This window comes from Oncorhynchus keta, chromosome 8 (genome assembly GCF_023373465.1).
Source record: "Oncorhynchus keta strain PuntledgeMale-10-30-2019 chromosome 8, Oket_V2, whole genome shotgun sequence".
Lineage (NCBI taxonomy): Eukaryota > Metazoa > Chordata > Actinopteri > Salmoniformes > Salmonidae > Oncorhynchus > Oncorhynchus keta.
In genome coordinates, this window is record NC_068428.1 from 18,700,568 (window position 1) to 18,715,846 (window position 15,279).

Here is a 15,279-nt window from a genome sequence, read left to right on the forward strand (position 1 = left end):
CACAGCAACATGTTTCAAGCAGACCACCATAGTCCCTGTGCCCAAGAACATTAAGGTAACCTGCTTAAATTACTACCGACCCATAGCACTTACATTTGTAACCATGAAGTGATTTGAAAGGCTGGTCAGGGCTCACATCAACACCATTATCCCAGAAACCCTAGACCCACTACAATTTGCATACCGCCCCAACAGAGCCACAGATGATGCAATCTCTACTGCACTCCACACTGCCCTTTCCCACACATATGTGAGAATGCTGTTCATTGACTACAGCTAGCGTTCAACACCATAGTACCCACAAAGCTCATCACTAAGCTAAGGACCCTGGGACTAAACAACTGGATCCTGAACTTCTTGACGGGCCGTCCCCAGGTGGTAAGGGTAGATGACAACACATCCGCCACGCTGATCCTCAACACGGGGCCCCCTCAGGGGTGCGTGCACAGTCCCCTCCTGTACTCGCTGTTCACTCATGACTGCATGACCAGGCACAACTCCAACAGCATCATTAAGTTTTCCGATGACACAATAGTGATCACCGACAACGATGAGAGAGCCTACAGGGAGGTCAGAGACCTGGCCATGAGGTGCCAGGATAATAACCTCTCCCTCAACGTGATCAAGACAAAGGAGATGATTGTGGACTACGGGGAAAGGAGGACAGAGCATGCCCCCATTCTCATCAACGGGGCCGTAGTGGAGCAGGGTGAGAGCTTCAAGTTCTTTGGTGTCCACATCACCAACAAACTAACAATCTCGTGAAGAGGGCACAACAAAGCCTATTTGAAATGGGTCCTCAGATCCTATAAAAAAATAATTCAACTGCTCGGCCTCCGTCCGCAAGGCACTACAGAGGGTAGTGCGTAAGGACCAGTACATCCATGGGACCAAGCTTCCTGCCACGCAGGACCTCTATACTAGGCATGTCAGAGGAAGGCCCTAAAAATTGTCAGACTACAGTCGGTGACTGTTCTCTCTGCTACCGCACGGAAACAGCACCGGAGCGCCAAGTCTAGATCCAAATGGCTTCTTAACAGCTTCTACCCGCAAGCCATAAGACTCCTGAACAGCTGATCAAATGGCTACCCAGACTATTTGCATTGTCCAACCACCCCCCCGTCTTTTACGTTGCTGCTACTCTCTATTTATTCTCTATGCATAGTCAGTCACTTTAAAACTTCTTTGGGATAGGGGACGGTATTTTGACATCCGGATGAAAAGTGTGCCCAAAGTAAACTGCCTGCTACTCAGGCCCAGAAGCTAGGATACACATATAATTGGTAGATTTGGATAGAACACTGTAAAGTTTCTAAAACTATTAAAATAATCTATGTGAGTATAACAGAACTGAAATGGCAGGCGAAATCCCAAAGACAAACCATCCCCAAAAAATCCTACCATCCTACCACTTTCAATGGCTGGCACTTTTAGAATAGGGCGAATTCGTGCCCGATTGCAGTTCCTAGGGCTTCCACTAGATGTCAACAGTCTTTAGAAAGAGTGTCAGGCTGGTTTTTGGAAAAATGAGCCAAAATTTGTAGTTTTTCTATGTGGCTCCCATTTTGGTTGTAGTGTTTCCAAGCGCGTCAATGAGAGCGCATTCTCTGGTATTTTTCTCCGGTAAAGACAACGATTCTCCGTCTTAAATTTTATCGTTTATTTGCGTATTAGGGTACCTAAGGTTTGATTATAAACGTTGATTGACTTGTTTGGATAAGTTTATTGGTAACGTTTGGGATTCATTTTGTATGCATTTTGAAGGAGGTAAAACGAGTGGATTATTGACTGAAGCGCGCCAGCTAAACTTTGTTTTTATGGATATAAAGGAGGAGTTTATCGAACGAAAGGACCATTTGTAAGGTAACTGGGACCTTTTGGAGTGCCAACAGAAGAAGATCTTCAAAGTTAAGGCATATATTATATCGCTATTTCTGACTTTCGTGTCGCAACTCCCTGGTTGAAAATTATTTGTTATGCATGTGTGTGCTGGGCGCTGTCCTCAGATAATCGCATGGCTTGCTTTCGCCATAAAGCCTTGTTGAAATCTGACACGGCGGCTGGATTAACATCAAGTTAAGCTTTATTTTGATGGATTGCACTTGTGATTTCATGAAAGTTTAATATTTCTAGTAATTTAATTTGAATTTGGTGCTCTGCAATTTCACCGGATGTTGGCCAGGTGGGACGTGTCCCACTGATCTGCAAGAAGTTAACTCTACCTACATGTACAGTTGAATTCTGAAGTTTACATACACCTTAGCCAAATACATTTAAACTCAGTTTCACAATTCCTGACATTTAATCCTAGTAAAAAAATCCCTGTCTTAGGTCAGTTAGGAACACCGCTTTATTTTAATGTGAAATGTCAGAATAAGAGTAGACAGAATGATTTATTTCAGCTTTTATTTCTTTCATTGCATTCCCAGTGGGTCAGAAGTTGACATACATTCAATTAGTATTTTGTAGCATTGCCTTAAATTGTTGAAATTTTGGGGGGGAAAAAGCCACAACATAGCTGATCCCTGGTGCAAAAAAAGGTTGAGAAGCACCCATAGATAAGGCTTGGACATTTGGCAAGGTTATCTTAGGCTATCACGATAAAGACGTTACATGATTTCTGTTTTCTTGATTTGTTTCCTGAACACCCCACTTGATAGGCTACTTTAATGTAATTAAAAACAACTATGTATTTGAGTGAGCAGGCCATTGAACTGGTATTATTATACTGTTCTTTCTTGACCAGTACCGCATGAGAAGGGATGTGCAGATTTTATAATAAACATATTTAGATAACATTCGAGCCATCTGTTTCCTAGTTAGACTATCTTGGCATTGACCTCAAACATTAGGCAACGTACTACATGTTACATACTGTAGCGGGCCTGGTTTATAAGAGGGGAGATAGAATCTGCCACTGGAGCATGCTTTGGTGGCACTGTTGATTTCCGCGGGGACACAGGCCAGAAGGAAGTCGGAAGTTTACATACACTTAGGTTGGAGTCATCAAAACTCCTTTTTCAACCACTCCACAAATTTCTTGTTAACAAACTATAGTTTTGGCAAGTCGGTTAGGCCATCTACTTGGTTCATGACGCAAGTCATTTTTCCAACAATTGTTTAGACAGATCATTTCACTTATTCACTGTATCATAATTCCAGTGGGTGAGAAGTTTACATACTATGTTGACTATGCCTTTATACAGCTTGGAAAATTCCAGAAAATTGTCATGTCTTTAGAAGCTTCTGATTGACTCAAATTATGTTAATTAGCCTATTGAAGGTGTACCTGTGGATGTATTTCAAGGCCTACTTTCAAACTCAGTGCCTCTTTGCTTGACATCATGGGAAAATCAAAAGAAATCAGCCAAGACCGCAGAAAAAAATTGTAGACCTCCACAAGTCTGGTTCATCCTTGGGAGCAATTTCCAAATGCCTGAAGGTACCACGTTCATCTGTACAACCAATGATACGCAAGTATAAACACCATAGGACCACGCAGCCGTCATACCGCTCAGGAAGAGACTCGTTCTGTCTCCTAGAGATGAACATACTTTGGTGCGAAAAGTGCAAATCAATCCCAGAACAACAGCAAAGGACCTTGTGAAGATGTTGAAGGAAACAGGTGCAAAAGTATCTATATCCACAGTAAAACAAGTCCTATATTGACACAACCTGAAAGGCCGCTCAGCAAGGAAGAAGCCACTGCTCCCAAACCACCATAAAAAAGCCAGACTACGGTTTGCAACTGCACATGGTGACAAAGATCGTACTTCTTGGAGAAATGTCCTCTGGTCTGATAAAACAAAAATATAACGGTTTGGCCATAATGACCATTGTTGTTTAGAGGAAAAAGGGGGAGGCTTGCAAGCCGAAGAACACCATCCCAACCGTGAAGCACAGGGGTGGCAGCATCATGTTGTGGGGTTGCTTTGCTGCAGGAGGGACTGGTGCACTTCACAAAATCACTGGCATCATGAGGATGGAAAATTGTGTGGATATACTGAAGCAACATCTCAAGACATCAGTCAGGAAGATAAACTTGGTTGCAAATGGGTCTTCCAAATGGACAATGACCACAAGCATACTTTCAAAGTTGTGGCAAAATGGCTTAAGGACAACAAAGTCAAGGTATTGGAGTGGCCATCACAAAGCCCTGACCTCATTCCTATAGAACATTTGTGGGCATAACTGAAAAAGCGTGTGCGAGCAAGGAGGCCTACAAACCTGACTTGGTTACACCAGCTCGGTCAGAAGGAATGGGCCAAAATTCACCCAACTCATTGTGGGAAGCTCGTGGAAGGCTCCCCAAATCGTTTGACCCAAGTTAAACTATTTAAAGGCAATGCTACCAAACACTGAATTGGTATATGTAAACTTCTGACCCACTGGGAATGTGATGAAAGAAAGAAAAACTGATAATTCTCTCTACTATTATTCTGTCACATACTTAAAATAAAGTGGTGATCCTAACTGACCTAGGACAGGGTATTTTTACTAGGATTAATTGTCAGGAATTGTGAAACTGAGTTTAAATGTATTTGGCTAAGGTGTATGTAAACTTCTGACTTCAACGGTATTGGTTAGTAGTATAAATGACTGAATTATTACATTAAATAATATACTGTTAAATTACCTCTGTTTCATTGTGGTCGTGTAGGGAAAAATAAACAAATAGAAATAAAGTGTTCGTTTTTGCATAACAACCAGTGATTGTTTCTGTGTGACTGTTTCCAACTAGAATCTTTCACTTTCACTTTTAGGACTAATCGTAAAAGCAATATCAGTTTAGATCCAATTTAGCCTCTTATCTAGGAATTAATGTATTTATATTTCAACGCCAAACTTCAACATTACTTCTTTACAAATGCTTAATTTATGGAACAGTTCCACGAATAAAAAAATGAATGTTGGATGTTGGAAGGATGTCCACCCGCTAAAAAAATGTATAAACATTGAACCATAGTCTAATTGAATCGATATTTCCCGGGCCAGGATAACCAGCCAACAACCCTAGACACAGCCTAATGTTTAATAATTGCTGTAACTTTTATATTAATCACTTAGCTAAATATAAATTGGCGGAGTGTTTGAGAAAATGAACATCACTTGCCTTGCAGCTGTTCTTGCCAGTTGATCTGTTTGATAATAAGCGAAACCAACAGCAAGCGTGAGTGAGGAGGGAGGAGCTGAGTAGCCGGGGCGACGTTGATTTCATTGCATTCGGAGTAATCTCAAACACACGATTAGACTACAATCAACCCATTAAAAGGTGGAAATAATTTTACCAATCAAACCATTCATATGGGTGGTCTTCCTCTCACCGCATATGTGGTACGTCATTCATTTTGAATGGCGATTCTGAACCACACGCCATACTGTGATTGCGCATGTTCACCATAGAAGCCAAAACCAAAATACACTGCTCAAAAAAATAAAGGGAACACTTAAACAACACAATGTAACTCCAAGTCAATCACACTTCTGTGAAATCAAACTGTCCACTTAGGAAGCAACACTGATTGACAATACATTTCACAAGCTGTTGTGCAACAACAGGTGGAAATTATAGGCAATTAGCAATTAATTAAGGAGTGGTTCTGCAGGTGGTGACCACAGACCACTTCTCAGTTCCTATGCTTCCTGGCTGATGTTTTGGTCACTTTTGAATGCTGGTGGTGCTTTCACTCTAGTGGTAGCATGAGACGGAGTCTACAACCCACACAAGTGGCTCAGGTAGTGCAGCTCATCCAGGATGAGACATCAATGCGAGCTGTGGCAAGAAGGTTTGCTGTGTCTGTCAGCGTAGTGTCCAGAGCATGGAGGCACTACCAGGAGACAGGCCAGTACATCAGGAGACGTGGAGGAGGTCGTAGGAGGGCAACAACACAGCAGCAGGACCGCAGCAGGACCGCTACCTCCGCCTTTGTGCAAGGAGGAGCAGGAGGAGCACTGCCAGAGCCCTGCAAAATGACCTCCAGCAGGCCACAAATGTGCATGTGTCTGCTCAAATGGTCAGAAACAGACTCCATGAGGGTGGTATGAGGGCCCCTTGAGGGTGGGTCAGTCATGGTGTGGGGTGGCATTTCTTTGGGGGGCCGCACAGCCCTCCATGTGCTCGCCAGAGGGAGCCTGACTGCCATTAGGTACCGAGATGAGATCCTGCAGACCCCTTGTGAGACCATATGCTGGTGCGTTTGGCCCTCGGTTCCTCCTAATGCAAGACAATGCTAGACCTCATGTGGCTGGAGTGTGTCAGCAGTTCCTACAAGAGGAAGGTATTGATGCTATGGACCGCCCGTTCCCCAGACCTGAATCCAATTGAGCACATCTGGGACATCATGTCTCGCTCCATCCACCAACGCCACATTGCACCACAGACTGTCCAGGAGTTGGCGGATGCTTTAGTCCAGGTCTGGGAGGAGATCCTTCAGGAGACCATTCGTCACCTCATCAGGAGCATGCCCAGACGTTGTAGGGAGGTCATACAGGCACGTGGAGGCCACACACACTACTGAGCCTCATTTTGACTTGTTTTAAGGACATTACATCAAAGTTGGATCAGCCTGTAGTGTGGTTGTCCACTTTAATTTTGAGTGTGACTCCAAATCCAGACCTCCATGGGTTGATAAATTAGATTTCCATTGATCATTTTTGTGTGATTTTGTTGTCAGCACATTCAACTATGTAAAGAAAAAAGTATTTAATAAGAATATTTAATTCATTCAGATCTAGGATGTGTTATTTTAGTGTTCCCTTTATCTTTTTGAGCAGTGTATTTCGCATGAGGTTTTAGTTCAAATTCCTGTGTTTCTGCAGAGATTTTTGAGCTTTTGATCGGCAGTGTACCGTGTTCTATTTACAGGCAAGGAAAGTTATTCTAACAACTTAAATATGGCATTGGCAAGTATAGTCTATTTTTGTAGTATTACGTCTTAGCATGATTCTTATAAAAGCCTGCTTGAATTATAACTTATAACATGTTTTTTTGACTGACACTTTTCAGGACACTGAAGGATATCTTACATTAAAAGTAAAATCAAGTGCATTAATCAACAGTGCAAAAATCTAAACGATCACAAATAAAAAGAACCAGACAACAGGACAGATAAAAAGAGGATACAAACCCGGGTTTAGGGGTTTAGGGTAAGGGTTTTGTTTAGGGGGTTGGGAATAGGATACAAACCCGGGTTTAGGGTAAGGGTTTTGTTTAGGGGGTTGGGAATAGGATACAGACCCGGGTTTAGGGTAAGGGTTTTGTTTAGGGGGTTGGGAATAGGATACAAACCCGGGTTTAGGGTAAGGGTTTTGTTTAGGGGGTTGGGAATAGGATACAGACCCGGGTTTAGGGTAAGGGTTTTGTTTAGGGGGTTGGGAATAGGATACAAACCCGGGTTTAGGGTAAGGGTTTTGTTTAGGGTGTTGGGAATAGGATACAAACCCGGGTTTAGGGTAAGGGTTTTGTTTAGGGGGTTGGGAATAGGATACAGACCCGGGTTTAGGGTAAGGGTTTTGTTTAGGGGGTTGGGAATAGGATACAGACCCGGGTTTAGGGTAAGGGTTTTGTTTAGGGGGTTGGGAATAGGATACAGACCCGGGTTTGGGTTGGGGGGGACACATAGGATAGATCATAGGCATTCTGGGAACAGTATGCCTACGAGTATGCCTACTAGGACCACCAAACTGAGGCTTCCTGGAAGAGGTGTGTTTTCAGGTTTTTGAGTGAGATGATGTCGTATGTATGGGGGGAGTGCATTCCAGAGCCTGTGTGCCAAGCAGCTAAAAGCCTGGGCACCTATGGTGACGAGGCAGAATGAGGGGTGATATGGAGACCAGCAGAGGGGGAGTGTGAGGGGGCATAGTCAGAGAGGTAGGTGGGGGCCAAGTTGTGGAGGGCTTTCTAGGTGGGGAGCAGTATCTTAAAGTTAATAGGGGATTGCACAGGGAGCCAGTGTAGATTGAGGAGGATTGGTGTGATGTGTTCAGTTGATCTGGTGCAGGGGAGGATTCTGGCAGCATGGTTCTGGACCAGTTGGAATCTATTGATGAGTTGTGGGGATCTGATGAGTCTTACATTAGTCATGTCTGGAAGTGACGAAGGCATGGATCAGGGTTTCGGTGCTGGAGTGTGACAGTAAGGGGCGGAGCCTGGAGATATTCCGTAGGTAGAGGAATGCTGTCCGGGTGCTGGTTTTTATGAGAGGGAACTGTCCAGGTTGACACCGAGGCTTTTGACTTGTCTTGACAGAAGGACTGGGAAACCATCTATGATAATGCTGAGGTTGTGCTGTTTGGAGGGAGTGCATTTGGAGCCGATGAGCATGACCTCTGTCTTGTTGAGTTTGAGGATGTTCATGCTCATTCAGCTCTGGATGTCATGAAGGCAGCTGATGAGGGAGTGGTAGGTTTGGTGGAGAGGTAGAGCTGATTTATTTTCTGAAGCACCAATATTTTTCAGTGCCACTTTGAGATTCACAAATCAATAATCACCATTGGAGCGCTCAGCAATAATATCACACAATCTTCAGCGCTCATACAATGACCCTATTGCCACAATATAGGTATTACCATTCAGTCTCAAATAGAAACAGCAATACATACAAAGTGCATAGCTTTAGGAAGACGAGCCCAGGAAGAAAGAGAGCTGTTTCTGGCTGGACATCATACTTTTGCCATACTTACGATTCCACTTATAGGCTGCCATTACTGGAAATCTGGTCTAAGGAACATTCACTGCTCTTGTCCTCTCGAGCCATGCCAACTTTAGCAAATAATGGGAATCTTCTGGGCATCTTATAAGTCGCTTAAAAGTATCTGACAATTTATATTACTTGTTGTGTGCTATTTTGGGGGCTTGCACGGCTAAAAGCGCGGTCTCCCATAGAGTGGAGCCTGGTGAAACGGATGCTGAGGAGACCAGTGTCAGAGGAGTACAGTGAGCAGGTCGGTATGTAGGGGTGCAGGAGGTGTAAGGTGTGTGGGCGCCAGTCCATTGACTGCTTTGCAGGTGAGCATGGGCAGTTTGAATGTGATCCTGTATTGATCAAGTAAGCTAATAGCTCACGACACTTGTCACCACGACAATATCCTCTTTTATGGTTGACATCAGTATACAATATTGTCATCTCAGGTGACCTGACAACCCTCAGTGGCAGTTGGGGGAGTTTAGGTGAGATGGCGAGGAGGAGATTCCAGAAGATGGCTGAGGAGTTCAGAGAGTCAAGGGTTAAAGGACAGATGACTGAAGGCGTTAGGGCAAGAAGAGTTGATGACTACATAAAGTCATTGAAAGCCCAGGTCAGAGTAACAGATGCTAGGATGGCAGCCGAACACTATATTTTAGCCCACACTTTTTAGGCACTACTTTTGAGTTTATAAGTGTTTCATAGGTAGTTAATTGGACCCTTGTTATGTATTCAGCAACCCTCCTGCCATTGCCTGGCAGCCGGGGATTGAACCAGTGATCTTGCTCTTATGGCTACATATTAGTGCCTGATAAGTGTGGGCTTAAATAAAGTGTAAGTTTTACAAATTCCCATGGGGTAAGGCAGGAAGGATGAAAGAAGAGAATAGTAAAATAAAGGTTCAGAGATGAGTTAGACAGAATTATTATGTGTTACAGAAGTTAGTAATTTGTTTTCAGTATAAAAAGTGTACAATTTACTATCTATTATAAAATAAATAATGTTTGGTTCCTCCTTATGTAGTTTAATACATTTCCTATTAAGTTGTCAAATATTCGAGGATCTGGGGTGGAGGCTGTTGTCCACATCTTGAAGAAACATGGCGAAGACAAGGAGGTGCAGCATCTGGCCACTAGTGGAGTGCAACAGTTTGTCATGAGAACAGGTAAAGTGTTATTGTAAAGCATATTACAAGCCAGTCATTGTAATGCATGTTTCACAAGATGTTGGCAAGACCATGTGGTTGCTGTGTTGCTTGTTTTCCTAAGCATATTTTCCATACATGCCAATAATAATGTGGGTGCTTATACTTGTTCTAATGTATGTTATGTTGCATGTCATTCTGCACCATGTTCTTTTAAATGTTCATAGGTGTGAACACAACTGGACCAGAGGAGGGTCGGAGGAGCTGAGCAGATCAAATTCAGCAGGTGAAAGATGTCTTCAATTCTCAATTTGATATGTTTAAAGTGTTTTCCTTTCTCACAATAGCAAACAGCAGAGAAATGTATGCACAATCAATAGATTACAGACTAAATGTACATTTGTTGTTTAGTGTTCCCTGTAATGTAGTACATAACGTTTGATTTATACAGTATGTATGGCGATAGGTAGCCTAGTGGGTAAGAGTGTTGGCCCAGTAACTGAAAGGTCACCGGTTCAAATCCTGAAGCCAGCAAGGTAGAAAAATCTGCTGTTCTGCCCTTGGGCAAGGCAGTTAACCCCCAATTATTATTATTTTATTTCACCTTTATTTAACCAGGTAGGCAAGTTGAGAACAAGTTCTCATTTACAATTGCGACCTGGCCAAGATAAAGCAAAGCAGTTCGACACATACAACGACACAGAGTTACACATGGAGTAAAACAAACATACAGTCAATAATACAGTATAAACAAGTCTATATACGATGTGAGCAAATGAGGTGAGATAAGTGAGGTAAAGGCAAAAAAGGTCATGGTGGCAAAGTAAATACAATATAGCTAGTAAAACACTGGAATGGTAGATTTGCAATGGAAGAATGTGTAAAGTAGAAATAAAAATAATGGGGTGGAAAGGAGCAAAATAAATAAATTAATTAAATACAGTAGGGAAAGAGGTAGTTGTTTGGGCTAAATTATAGGTGGGCTATGTACAGGTGCAGTAATTGCACCCCCGGGTGCTGATGACATGGACGTTGATTACGGCAGCCTCCCGCACCTCTCTGATTCAGAGGGGTTGGGTTAAATGCAGAAGATACACATTTCAGTTGAATGTGCAACTAACTAGGTGTCCCATGCCAAGATCTCTCGCTCTTCCCTGTTAGATGAATCTGGTGCCACGGGTTGGTTCCCCTACTGTTCTTTTCAGGAGGGAACCATCATCATTAGATGTCTGGGACATGAGTTGACCATCAAGATACCGTCATCTTTTGGAATCAAACAACTGGAAGACATACTGGCCAAGGCAGTGGACTTTAAATTTGAAATTAGTAGTTGTAAATTAATTGTCTTTGTCTCATTCTATCTTGTTATTGATACATTTTCCAATATCCAATTAAATGATTACTTGAGATGACTGAATAGAGATTGTAAGCCAGCCCAGCCCCCGAAATGACTCTCAACAACTATGCAAGAGATTTTATTGTGTGAAAAACAAGGGAAGTGCTGCACAATAATAGATCTTTGTAGATAGAAGGTGATAAACAAAAAGGCCATAGTTTTCCTCATCATCCTTGCTGGTTCAGCTAGTTGTCCACTACACCTGTCACTCATATAAACAACCCTGAACCCATTACATCTCTTTGTATTCCTCTGACCAAACCTTTACTGAAGTAGCACTTGAAGTCACTTTGCGTGTAAAGAATTTGCTGATGTCGAGCTGTAACATTTTATTTCTGTATTTTGTCTAAGCTAGGAGTTAATATGTTCCTTTTGTTTACCCCTTTTTCTCCCTAATTTCGTGGTATCGAACTGTTTTAGTAGCTACTATCTTGTCTCATCGCTACAACTCCCGTACGGGCTTGGGAGAGACGAAGGTTGAAAGTCATGCGTCCTCCGATACACAACCCAACCAAGCCGCACTGCTTCTTAACACAGTGCGCATCCAACCCGGAAGCCAGCCGCACCAATGTGTCGGAGGAAACACCGTGCACCTGGCAACCTTGGTTAGTGTGCACCTCGCCCGGCCCGCCACAGGAGTCGCTGGTGCGCGATGGGACAAGGACATCCCTACTGGCCAAGCCCTCCCTAACCCGGACGACGCTAGGCCAATTGTACATAGCCCCACGGACCTCCCGGTCGCGGCCGGTTACGACAGAGCCTGGGCGCGAGAAGAAACGATTTTTACGCACTTCAGCACTGGCAGTCCCGTTCTGTGAGCTTGTGTGGCCTACCACTTCGCGGCTTAGCAGTTGTTGCTCCTAGACGTTTCCACTTCACAATAACAGCCCTTAAAGTTGACCAGGGCACCTCTAGCAGGGCAAAAATATGACAAACTGACTTGTTGGAAAGGTGGCATCCTATGACGGTGCCATGTTGAAAGTCACTGAGCTCTTCAGTAAGGCCATTCTAGTGCCAATGTTTGTCTATGGAGATTGCATGGCTGGGGGCTCGATTTTATACACCTGTCAGCAACGGTTGTGGCTAAAAGAGCCGAATCCACTAATTTGAAGGGGTGTCCACATATTATTGTATACATAATGTATATATAGTGTACATATTTCCACCCACAACTTACTTATTTTCACCAGGTTATGCTTTTTAGCCATTGCCAAATCATTGAAACCCAAACTCTTATCCAGAAGGAGCCTGCCATTTGCTTTCGAATGGCACTGGAGGCGGAGAGAAGGCCATAAGTGCTCACTCTACCACAGTACACTTCTGAGGGTATTTGATGACTTTAGTAAGTAATAAAGCATGTGTTTTTAATATCATAATAGTTTTTGAAATGAGAAAGGGGTGGATGTGGTTTTGTAACTGAAATCAAAGTCTGCTTACACATATTCTGTTTACAGTGTGTTTTTCTTAGAGGCATCAACATTGATCCCCTATAACAGTTTTATTCAATTTTAAGAGCATGTAGATTAAGATTAAAATCCCTTCATTGGTCAATTGCACACAACTGACTGGCTAAAACGCATTCAGAAGGAAAGAAATTCCACAAACTAACTATTAACAAGGTACACCTGTTAATTGAAATGCATTCCAAGTGACTGCCTCTTGAATCTGATTGAGAGAATGCCAAGAGTGTGCAAAGCTTTTATCAAGGCACAGGGTGGCTACTTTGAAGAATATAAATATAAAATATATATTGATTTGTTTAACACTTTTTTTTGGTTACTATATGATTCCATATTTGTTATTTCACAGTTCATAGCTACAGTGTAGCAAATAGTAAAAAGAAAGAAAAGCCCTTGAAGGTGTGTCCAAAATGTTGACTGGGACTGAACACAGATTCTTGGAGAGGTGCTTGGGGCTGCCGCACTGGGTAACATTGCTGTGGGGGGGTTAAGGGCCTTGTTCAAGGGCACAATGGCAGACAGGTTTGATTTATTTTTTTCCAATCAGACTCGGGATTCGAACTCGCCTTTCTAACTGCTAGATTTCCTGCCACACGTACCGTAGATATTGAACATATGCTGTATATATGGGATTGGCATCTGGCCCCCCTTTTAAAGGCCCTTGGTTGAATTTCCCAGTCAGTTGGGAAATTTCCCAGTCAACTCTTTTCTGAATAGAATAGTAGAATACACAAGGTGCAATTTTGAAATGTGGTTGTCCATCAGCAGTTTTTCTCTTGTTATGTCAGTCACTGATAGTCACTCAATAAGCCCATGTCAGCAAAAGATGTGTGATTGGTAAGTTAGTCTAATGGCCAGCTATCTAAACATGTAGTAATCATGGTCAAAATACCGACCGGGTGCGCTCCCATTGACTTTGTTAGTCACTCTCACTCAGGCCAATTTATTATTAACCGAATGGTCAGGGGGCCGTAGCATAATTACAAATGATTTGTAGACTGCAAATTGACCATAAGAAGCCCAAACATATATAATATTTGACTAAAACATAATCATTTCAAACCTTGCCTACATTTGGTTACGGATAAATCTCTCTATTATGCTTGGGATTACTTTGGAACAGTTTTCCAAAATTAAAATCACTGGGAGCTGATTTGCTGGTGTTTTTACAGTCTTTTATGTCCAACAATTTTTTTATATATACCCCTGGGCAGCAGCAATTTTAGCATGTAAATCTTGGTGGAGCAAAACAAATTACAGGTGCGATGCATGCCAGCAAAGCCACTACACAACACAACACTAAACAATACATTAATTGCACTATAATGTTGACAAACGGTGCCCTTAAACTGTTGGTGCCTACATAAAACTGTCCCAACAGCAGTCCCAATATCTTACCATTGCTACACCTGGCTACCAGCGGAGCCTTGTCTGGCAGCAAAACAATTAATTCAGCCTCATTTACTGCCTTTTAAAAAACATAGCTGATATTGCTGACTTGCTTAAACAAATGTGGTTTCTAAAGACAATTAAGATGTACAAACTATGGCATAAGGGCGATAAGACGATAAGAGCCAATCCGTAATTTTGATTAAGATATTAATGAGCGAGCTAGGACAGACGTAGTCAATATGACTATTTGTTCTGCACTGTACAGCGACAGAATTCAGAACAGGGGCCGTTCTTACAGTGTTCTCCCTGTACACCAAGTCAGAACCGTATAATAAATAAAGGGGGCATATAAGCAGACAATGAAAGCTCGTACAATATTTGATGATTACATTTCTCAAAATAAAATCCAAAATGGCATAGCAGTGCAGACGTTGTTTGTCGTTCTCCCATGTACACCCACCGTCACCCAACGTGATATGGATCTGATATTTTTAGACCTTATAGCCAGAACATCAGAAGCTAGCCATCAGAAGCTAACTAGATACCAGCTATTTAGTCATTGTTAGCCACTGCTAGCGGCCTTTACCTTTAGCACAGACTACTGCCAATTTCTGCCTGGTTTTTCTCCACTACAACACAGGATACCTGCCGTAAGCCCTGGACCATTACTCTGGATCATCGCAGCTAGCTAGCTGCTACCGAGTTGCCCAGCCCCGAAGCTAGCCTTGAGCCAGGCCCATCTTCCGGCCTGTACAGTGGACCCAATGATCACTCGGCTACACAGCTGATGCCTCCCGGACTCTTCACTAACATGGCTAGAATCCACTACATAACCGGATTCTTGCCGCAAGCTCTGGACCTTTGCATCGGATCATTGCAGCTAGCTAGCGACTACCGAGTGGCTATAGTGGCTAACGCCCTTGTCCCAAAGCTAGCACCATTGGCTTCGAGCCAGGCACATCTCCCGGCTAGCAAACAAAATGACTCCAGCTACAATACCTCTTTTGCCAACTGGCCTGGTCCCTTTGTCGACACGGAGCCCCGCCGATTCCATCACGAATGATCTGCCGACGTAACCCCATCTGTTGTGCCCTCAACCGGCCTTAGCCGGACCTCAGTGAAGACACTTCTACTAGCCCCGGCCTGCTACCTTTCTTGAACGCCGTTTCTCCCGCTTACTAGCATAGTAATGACTACCTAGCG